At 49.6% G+C, this 7,683-nt stretch overlaps 1 long non-coding RNA gene across 1 annotated transcript; it reads right to left on the bottom strand.

The window, feature by feature from the left end:
• Positions 1 to 2,456: 2,456 nt before the first annotated feature.
• Positions 2,457 to 6,796, bottom strand: LOC128314637 (uncharacterized). The gene is made up of 2 exons (XR_008296503.1): positions 5,765 to 6,796; positions 2,457 to 3,321 (listed from the first exon to the last, which is right to left on the bottom strand). It is a non-coding gene; the product is annotated as an uncharacterized LOC128314637 (long non-coding RNA).
• Positions 6,797 to 7,683: the final 887 nt, after the last annotated feature.

The following is a 7,683-nucleotide window of genomic DNA, read 5'->3' as shown; positions in this document are numbered from 1 at the left end:
AAGGAAAAAAAAGGTGACCAAAGAAGGATCCATTCAGCAAACATTTGGAGCATGTCCTATGTACACTGGGGTTACAAAGATGAATATGGAGCTCAAGAACTCAGAATTCAAGGTACTGAAAGTGGAGGAAGCAGATGTGACAACAAATGTTCTACAGCATTCTGATTTCTCTACTTCCCAGAATGCATGTCTATTGTGTACAGTTGTACGGGTTGTTCACTGCACAAGGGTATAGGCTCAGAGCTAAAAGATGCTGAAATTCAGGCTAGGCTCCATTTCCCAAGCATGAGTCTAGAGGGCTGTGTCTTCCTTGAAGGGTGCTTTCTCCTAACTCTCACAAATGTGCCACATGAGCTAGCCCAGGCCCTGCAGTATCCACATTTGCCCTGCTCTGAGCCATTCAGCCCCCTTCAACCACAGTAATCACTTCAGGTTTAAAAGAACAATGTTTGCATACACATGCAACCTCATGAGAACCTCATCATCCTTAACTTGACTTTCAAGCTCTTTTGTTCTCTGCCACCAGCTTCTTCTCAAGCATCTTCTCCTCCCTTGTACTCCTTAAGACAGGGGCGCCTCGGTGGCTCAGCCGGTTAAGCTTCTGTCTCTTCATCTCAGCTCAGGTCACAGGATCTCATGGTTAGTGAGAATTAGCCCCGAGTCAAGTGAGCTGGGCAGTGGCAGCCTGTGGAGCCTGCTTGGGAGTCTGTCTCTGCCCCTCCCCCACTAGCGTGAGCGCACATGTCCTCTCTCTCTCTTTCTCTATCTCAAAATAAATAAATAAACTTAAAAAAAAAAATAAAAGGACTACATAGTCCATACTGTGTTCCTTTACTTCCTTCAATAAGCCATGCTTCTGGCCTTTGCACATGCTGTTTCCTCCGTCAGGAATAACCCCTTTTCCCTGTTGGGCCAGCCAGCGAATGCCTCAGATCTCCAGTTTAGATGCTATTCTCTCCAAGAGGCCTTCTTTGAATCCTCTGCACGCCCCCACCCCATTAGATATTATTCTTCCTTATGATGCCCCACAGCCCCTGCACTTCTCTAAAGCACTTGTCAGAATTCTAATCCAATGATTAATCGTATTAGTAGTTGATTATTGCCTTTCTCTCCTAGAAAATCAGAAGCTCTTGGAGATAGGTACCTATGTTATCTATGCCATCTATCATCTACCTACCTACCTGCTTGCTATGTGCTATAACCCCAGTGCATATAGTTGGTGTTCAGTAAAGAATTATTGAATAAATACCTTAACATAATGAAGGCCAACAGAGAAGTGAATTCCACTTGTGTGAGGAGGGAGCAGTTGCAGACAAGGACGGTTGTAAACAGGAGGTATCCTTGTTTCTGGGGAGTCCGGAAGGACAAGCCCCGAGAGCACACCGAGTGAAGGTTGCAGAATGCACTAGACCTTCGGGGCCTGTGGAGAGGGGCCACTCCCAGACACTTGGCCAGACACTTGGCCATCATTTGGAAGTTGGTGATCTTGTCTTGCCCAAGTTCCAGACTGTCCCAGGACATGCACAGCCTCTGTGCCTTTGCTGGCACATTTACAAGAGACTCCCCAAATCTCCTGCCTGAGTGAACATGAGCCACATATGGTTCCAAACTCCCTCACAAGACCGCAGTGCGGCTTCAGGAACCCTAACATGCATCTGCACTTGGCTGGCAGTTTGGGGAAGATTGTTCTCTTGGATGCAGAGAGGGCCCTTGTGGTCCGGGCAGAGCAGAACCAGGAGGCCATAATGAATACCTTCTCGAGGCACCCTTAAAGTGCTTTCAGCTGTGGGGCGGGGCCATGCCCTACCCCCACCCCTAGGGGACAGGGCCTTTCCAGGGCCAGTTCCTTTATCCTGAATTAATTACTTTCTACATGTCAAGTGTAAATTACGTTTTTTAAATGATCAGGGACATCCTCAAACATGTTCACAACGGGAGACAATGGTGTAAACAAAGTCACACCCAATACCCAGCTTCAAGAAATATCAATGCCTGCACAATGTTGCTTTATTTCTATTTCCCCCCAAACTGGATTCGTGTAGATCAAATTGCAGACAATTTGATTAGTTATGCTTTGATCTCCAGTTTAGATGCTATTCTCTCCAAGAGGCCTTCTTTGAATCCTCTGCACGCCCCCACCCCATTAGATATTATTCTTCCTTATGATGCCCCACAGCCCTGCACTTCTCTAAAGCACTTGTCAGAATTCTAATCCAATGATTAATCGTATTAGTAGTTGATGGTCCGGGCAGAGCAGAAGAGGTGAAGAGAGTAGAGTGAAATTCAGGCTAGGCTCCATTTCCCAAGCATGAGTCTAGAGGGCTGTGTCTTCCTTGAAGGGTGCTTTCTCCTAACTCTCACAAATGTGCCACATGAGCTAGCCCAGGCCCTGCAGTATCCACATTTGCCCTGCTCTGAGCCATTCAGCCCCCTTCAACCACAGTAATCACTTCAGGTTTGTGCTTTGATTAGTTGCTCCCTTAAAAAAAAATCTTTTTTAATGTTTATTTATTTTTGAGACAGAGGGAGACAGAGCATGAGTAGGGGAGGGGTAAAGAGGAAGAGGGACACACAGAATCCAAAGCGGCTCCGGGCTCTGAGCTGTCAGCACAGAGCCTGACGCGGGGCTCAAACTCAGGAGCAGTGAGATCATGACCTGAGCTGAAGTTGGCCACTTAACCAACTGAGCCACCCAGGTGTCCCTGGTTGCTCCCTTTTAAAATGCGAGTAATCTGTCTTCATTATATGAGGGAAATGCTTTATATTTAAAAAAAAAGAAAGAAAGAAAATTACACATCTTCTACTAATCACCCGGTGTTGATTTCAACGGACTGGCTCCGTCAGAAAGAATCAGTCAGGTTGGGTTTCGTCTCTGCTTTGTCACCTGTGTGTGACCCCCGGGCAAGGTGCCTCTGTGGGCCTCAGCTTCCATGGATACCAAATGTGCATAGTAAGCATGTGTGTCTCACCTAGGGTTGTTGCGAGGAGGGAAGACACGGTGACTCTAGCCTCTCACTCAGTGGGTGCTCCGTATAGATGGAGCATCCTCCCTGGTGTTAAGACCTACAATGTGCTTGGCATCTGTCGGAACTCTGCAGAAAGCACAGCTGCTCTTACCCACAGAATTGGGGCAGAATTGCTCAGGAAGGGAGGTGGCCCAGTGTGGGAGGGAACACTTCTGCTTGCCTGTGGGGTTTGGAATCTCAGATCCCCGGGGCCATCTTCAATTGCTTCCAGAGGCTGACCTCAGTGCTGTGTTATTGAGTAATCCATACCATTTGATCAGGGTGACTTTTGCCTTCAAATTCCATATCCTTTGCTCTGGAGAGAGAGGAAGAGGAAGGGCTGAAAGGAAAATGTAGCCTACACACCTCCACTTTGCTGATGGGAAAACTGAGGCCCGGCAGGTGAAGCCACTAAGGTCTTCTCTGGTCACGAGGGCCAGAGAGGCCAGGTTCCAGCCTCAGTTTTCACCTGTAAAATAGACAGGCTGAAAGCCTCGGAAATGTCAACTCTCATCAGAGGCCGAAGATACAGCAGGCAGAAGGCCCTTTCCTAGGAGCTGGTCAAAAAGCCACTGAGAGTGAGGGTGAGGGCAGCTTCTAAGAATCCGGGCCATGTGTTTTCTCCCAAGAGACTTGAAAACAAAGTTGCAGGGACCCTTTTCTTAGAGACAGGAGGTCAGAGCCGAGGTATCTGGCCAGATGCAAACAACTTCCCTCTCTGTTCTTGTTAATGCTGATAAAAGGGCTTCCTTCCGCATTCTCAGGATCAGCTTTGCACCCCTTGCCCCTGGCCGACTCAGCCACCAGACCTCTTCTTGTCACACTATCCTCCCACTGCCTCCACCCTCTCGCCGCCCTGGACTTGACCTTGTCCTGGACTGTCCTTTTGACAGGATTTGGGGGCCACTCTACTCTCTTCACCTCAGTTGGTTCCTTCTCTTCTTTCTGACACTGGCGGGTTTGTGTTTCACTTCTCCACCGGGGCGAGGGGTGGAGGCAGGCACTGTGATACGCCACCTTATTTCTGGCAGCTGTGGTGGGCCTTGGGGGCAGGAGACGTCTAGTTCTGGTTTGGCCGGCAGGCACGCCTCTCCACCTGGCCAGCTAGGGTTTCCTCTTTTGCACCCTGGGGACAGTCTGGTCGTCCACCTCACAGGTTTTGGTAGTGGAAACCAGTGATAATGACTAACACAAATTGAGCACCTACTACATGCCAGGGACCGCATGGGATTTATCTCATTTAGGACGCACGGCAACTCTATTGTACATACACGCTTGCCCAGAATCACACAGGGAGTGAGCGGTGCAGACAGGACTTGAACCCAAGTCATGGGCCTCCAGAGCATGAGCTCTTAACCACATCGCCACACCGTCTTCCTGAAAAGTAACATCTGTGCGACGTACCTGGAACTACCAGCAACAGAAGCTGCAGATTTTCCACACTGTAGAGTATCTCCTCTGTTTGCATGCCTGCCATATACGAGCCACAGTGATAGATGGCGCCCCCCCCCCCCCGCCGCCTGACTTCACTAAGTTGAGGAGGGGCAGTGAGACATCTAGTCTACACTTTGACCAGTCCTATCCCATTGTACTGGCGAGGGAAGTGGCAGCTGGGGAGGTTAAGGGACTGAGCAGAGTCACCCACAACCAGTAGGAAGGGGAGCAGAGGGAGATTTGAACGCATCCTGATTCATGCATTCAGTTTTGAGCTCCTACTGTATACCAGCCGGCATGTCAAGTGCCCTTTTGAAGTGGGGTCCACAACAGTGTCCCTGCCCTCTCGGGGCTTACCGTTGAAGAGGTGGGTGAGTAATAAACTGTTGGGCGACAGATCTTTGCAGCTAGGCTGATGCCACTCCGCAAGGCTGTTTGCCTCTCACTGTTCACACTGAAATCACAAAGGCTCAGCAGCCAGCTCACCATTACTTGCCAGAATGGATGGAGCCACCCACACGACAGAGCTCTGGAGCTAGACCCTGTGGCCACAGATCATTGGGAGTGAACTCGAATGGCCTGCCATGCCCCTGCTGCCTGGCTCTGTCCTGATAACATCCAGCAGCTGCCAACCTGCAGGCGAGAGGCCCCCTGTGGCCGGCAGCGGGCTGGGTGGGGCCTTGACTCACCGCCACCAACCGAGCTCTGTCTGAACACTTCCCCTCCAGCACGCCAGAACACCCATTTGGAAACCAAGGTGAAAAGAGGGCGGAGCCCAGTCTGGGATTCCAGCCTGGGCATCTACATCTGTGTGGTCTTTCTCTGGCGTCTCCTCCTCCTTCCTTCCGCAGCAAATGCGTGTTCATTCGAGCAGAGCCAACCAGGCGGCTGCCTCAGCCTGACGCTGCTGAAGGGTCACCTTGAATTTTTAAAAATCTGTCACCCCTGCCCCTTCCTTCCCCCTCTCTCAACCTCTCCTCCTCTGACTGCCACCCACTGACTCCTGTTTAATTTCCCTGCCCCTCTTTCCCCTCTGCAGTACCTTCCCCTTCATTCTTCTTGCTGGCTGCTGGTGAGGAGAACCACTTTCTCCCACCCCATACCTTTTCTCCTTGCTTGTTTGTAAAAAAAAGAAAAGGAAAGGAAAGAAAAGTTGCCTTTTTTTCTTGCCTTCAAGATAATTTTCCAAGACTGTCTTCTCCCTTCAAAAGACATTTGTTTCATGTGCGTTGATCACATTCATTGGAGGGATTGTTTTTGTGGCAAAGGTACTCTGGTTGTCTTGCTCTCACCAGACAGAAAGACACGCCATTAATCCTACTTACCTGTCAGTCCGTTGGAAAGGAAGACCTGAGCCCAGACCAGCTTCCCTTTCTGCAGGCTGTCTGCTGAAAGGCGTGAAGATCTCAGCCACTATTCCTAAGGGGACAGAGGCAAAGGCTGGAAGTGATGGGGGCGGCGGGGGGCGGTGGGGGGGTGGGTAGTGGCTGGCAAGTCCCCTGAAGTCTGGGTCTCCCAGCTGCAGGCTCCTGTAGCTCTGTGCACAGTTCCCCACAAAGCGTGGAGAAGGCACAGAGCCTGGCTTGTCGGATTCCTGCAAAAGCCAAGACCAACGGGGAGTTACTGAAAACATATTCCACTACCACAAAAGTGTTTGTTTAGTCATGGTTGGTAAGAATGCATGAGAGCAAGAGGGAGAGGAAGAGGAGGAGGAGAAGAGAAAAAAGGAGAGCAGGGACATGGTAAGAGAGACGGCGAGAGAGTCCAAAGAGGGAAGGAGCGTGAGAAATACAGACAGAAACTGTGCTCAGGAGCAAACACAGGAGACATGGTGACGGAGGCCAAACAAGACTGAGAAAAGACACAGAGGGAGAAACTGCGAGAGCCAAGGGAATATACAAGTCAGGGAAAGGACAGGAGGAAAGGAGAGAGAGCCTTGGGAGGGGGTGGGCAGAGGAGAGAAAATAACAGGAAAAAAAAAAAAAACCCAAAAAACCAACAACCAGAAAGAACCACAGATTTTTATAGCTGAGAGGAACCTTGAGAGTTGTTTCTTGATTTGGCCAACACATAGTATGCTTCTAGACCCCAGACTGCCTTGGTTCCCCACTTCCTAGTTGTGCAGTTGAGAGAGATGACTAATTTATCATGCCTCAGTTTCCTCAACTGCAAAATGCAGACAATAGTTCCTACCTCACAAGGTGCTGGGGAGAACCACATGCGTTAACACATGTAACAAATGGTCAGGAACACCAGTGGTTGTTATTACCATTTACTGAGCATTTATGTGGCAGGAAGTATGTGGTGTGGGACCCAAAGATGCCCCAGGCCCCTGCCCTGTAGTTGGGGGTGGTGGTAGTATGTGGTCCAGTTTTTCCTGAACTGTCCCGTTGATTTGTGGTTATGAATAAAATCCCCCTTCTACTCTCAGAAATGCCCAGATTAAGAGGACAGGCTTATCTTACTGGATTTCTGGGGCAGAGGGTGTGAGCTAATTGGGCTGGGTTGGGCCTGCAGCAAACAACAGTGCAAGCCCGCTGAAGGTGACATTCCTGCAGGTGCAGGTGACGATGGTGGCTTGGGTTAGCGCAGTTTCTAATTTTCCAAGCAAAGCCGGAAATCTGGGTTTTTATGTAAAATCATCCTGGTTTTTTTTTGTAGCAGACCTTATTTTTTTTTTAATTTTTAATTTTTATTTATTTAGTTTAATGTTTGTTTATTTTTGAGAGACAGAGCATGAGCAGGGGAGGGACAGAGAGAGAGTCACAGAATCGGAAGCAGGCTCCAGGCTTCAAGCTGTCAGCACAGAGCCTGACACGGGGCTGGACCTCATGGAGAGCAAGATCATGACCCGGGCTGAAGTCGGACGCTCGACCGACTGAGCCACCCAGGTGCCCGGCAGATTTTTAAAATAGATCTTATTTTTAAAAGAATCACCCAATTTTCAAAGTTCGGCATTCCATTAAAATGTTTCCAGAGACGCCCGGGTGGCTCAGTGGGTTAAGCGTCTGACATCGCCTCAGGTTATGATCTAGGGGTTCATGAGTTCGAGCCCTGAGTCAGGCTCTGCACTGACGGCTCAGAGCCTGGAGCCTCCCTAGGGATCTGTGTCTCCCCGTCTCTCTCTCTCTCTCTCTGCCCCTCCCTGACTTGTGGTCTTTCTCTCTCTCTCAAAAATAAATAAATAAAAATGTTTCCAAATTCCCATGTAGTCTGGTTAAAGCACACCTGTGGTTTCGGCTGG

The sequence above is a fragment of the Acinonyx jubatus genome, chromosome A2 (assembly GCF_027475565.1).
Source record: "Acinonyx jubatus isolate Ajub_Pintada_27869175 chromosome A2, VMU_Ajub_asm_v1.0, whole genome shotgun sequence".
In the NCBI taxonomy this organism is placed as follows: domain Eukaryota; kingdom Metazoa; phylum Chordata; class Mammalia; order Carnivora; family Felidae; genus Acinonyx; species Acinonyx jubatus.
Note: the sequence above shows the minus strand (reverse complement) of the source record. Positions and strands in the feature narration are given on the sequence as shown.